Source organism: Euprymna scolopes, chromosome 22 (assembly GCF_053919585.1).
Source record: "Euprymna scolopes isolate OS-2025 chromosome 22, ASM5391958v1, whole genome shotgun sequence".
Lineage (NCBI taxonomy): Eukaryota > Metazoa > Mollusca > Cephalopoda > Sepiida > Sepiolidae > Euprymna > Euprymna scolopes.
The window spans coordinates 94,061,061-94,062,272 of NC_136503.1; the positions used below are offsets into that span (position 1 = coordinate 94,061,061).

At 44.1% G+C, this 1,212-nt stretch overlaps 1 pseudogene; it reads right to left on the minus strand.

The window, feature by feature from the left end:
* Window positions 1–683: 683 nt before the first annotated feature.
* Window positions 684–827, minus strand: LOC145244093 (U2 spliceosomal RNA; annotated as a pseudogene).
* Window positions 828–1,212: the final 385 nt, after the last annotated feature.

The window sequence follows — 1,212 nt, forward strand, 5'->3', positions numbered from 1 at the left end:
AGGGGGAGGGAAAAGGGGGACCAGCTCCTGAGAGGTGGGAAATGGGAGCTGGATAGTCACTGATGGTATGAAGGGTCGCCCGTACATTAACCAAGGTCAGATATGTGGGGTTACCCCCACATATGGTCCGTGCTGGTCTTTGCTTGCAGTATCTGCCGGAACAGATGGTATTTATTTGCTCCGCCACTGAGCAAATTAGGCACAAGGCCGTTTTTAATGTGAGGTAAAAACAAGCTCCCCTAAAAGCAGGCAAAAAGGGGGCACTCTGGTTACCAAAAATAATAATTGTCCCAGTATAGAGGGTTTTTATTTAAATGCTGCCCACATCAGCATTATGTGGCACAAGGCCGGAAAGTGGGAACCCCGCAGGCTCCCCTAAAGGAGGGGCACTCCTGCAATTTTAAAAATTGCCTGAGTAACCCCGTCGGCATTCCCCGGTCGGGGCGCCTCAGGCAGCAAGCAATAAACTTGCCCCACCGGAAAGCCCGGTGGCAAGGCCTGGGAGGGTGGACCTCCTAGGTATTACCCAGGCGGTTCCCAGTATAGAGGGTTTCCCCTCCATTTACTGGTACAAATTATCTTAAGTGCAGTATCTGCCGGAACAGATGGTATTTATTTGCTCCCCCACTGAGCAAATTAGGCACAAGGCCGTTTTTAATGTGAGGTAAAAACCAGCCCCCCTAAAAGGGTCACTCTGGTTACCAAAAATATTAATTGTCCCAGTATAGAGGGTTTCCCCTCCATTGACTGGTATAAATTATCTTAAGTGCAGTATCTGCCGGAACAGATACTACACTTTGATCTTGGCCAAAAGGCCAAGAAAAGCTTTAAAGGCTAAGAACAGCGTGTATTAACAACAGACTTTTGATCTTAACCAAAAAGGCCAAGCACAAATGTGTTACGGACAGACCGACAGACCGACCGACGGGCCGACCGAGTGACTTATAGAGTCGCTTGCACGCGACTAAAAAAAAATTAGCTTTAATATCAACTTTAATGCTTTACAAAATCAGAACGATCACTTTCGTTACAACCAAAGCAATTTGCAAATCGATTAAAAATAGAATCTCTTATCCGTGGTAAACAGTGAAACATTCTATGCTTGAATCCAATAAAAAATATTCATTTAAAAGTGATTTTAAATAAAAGCGACTTCATATTTGAAATTTGTTATTCTAATTCCATGCACCAGATCTGCATTAATAAAAATAA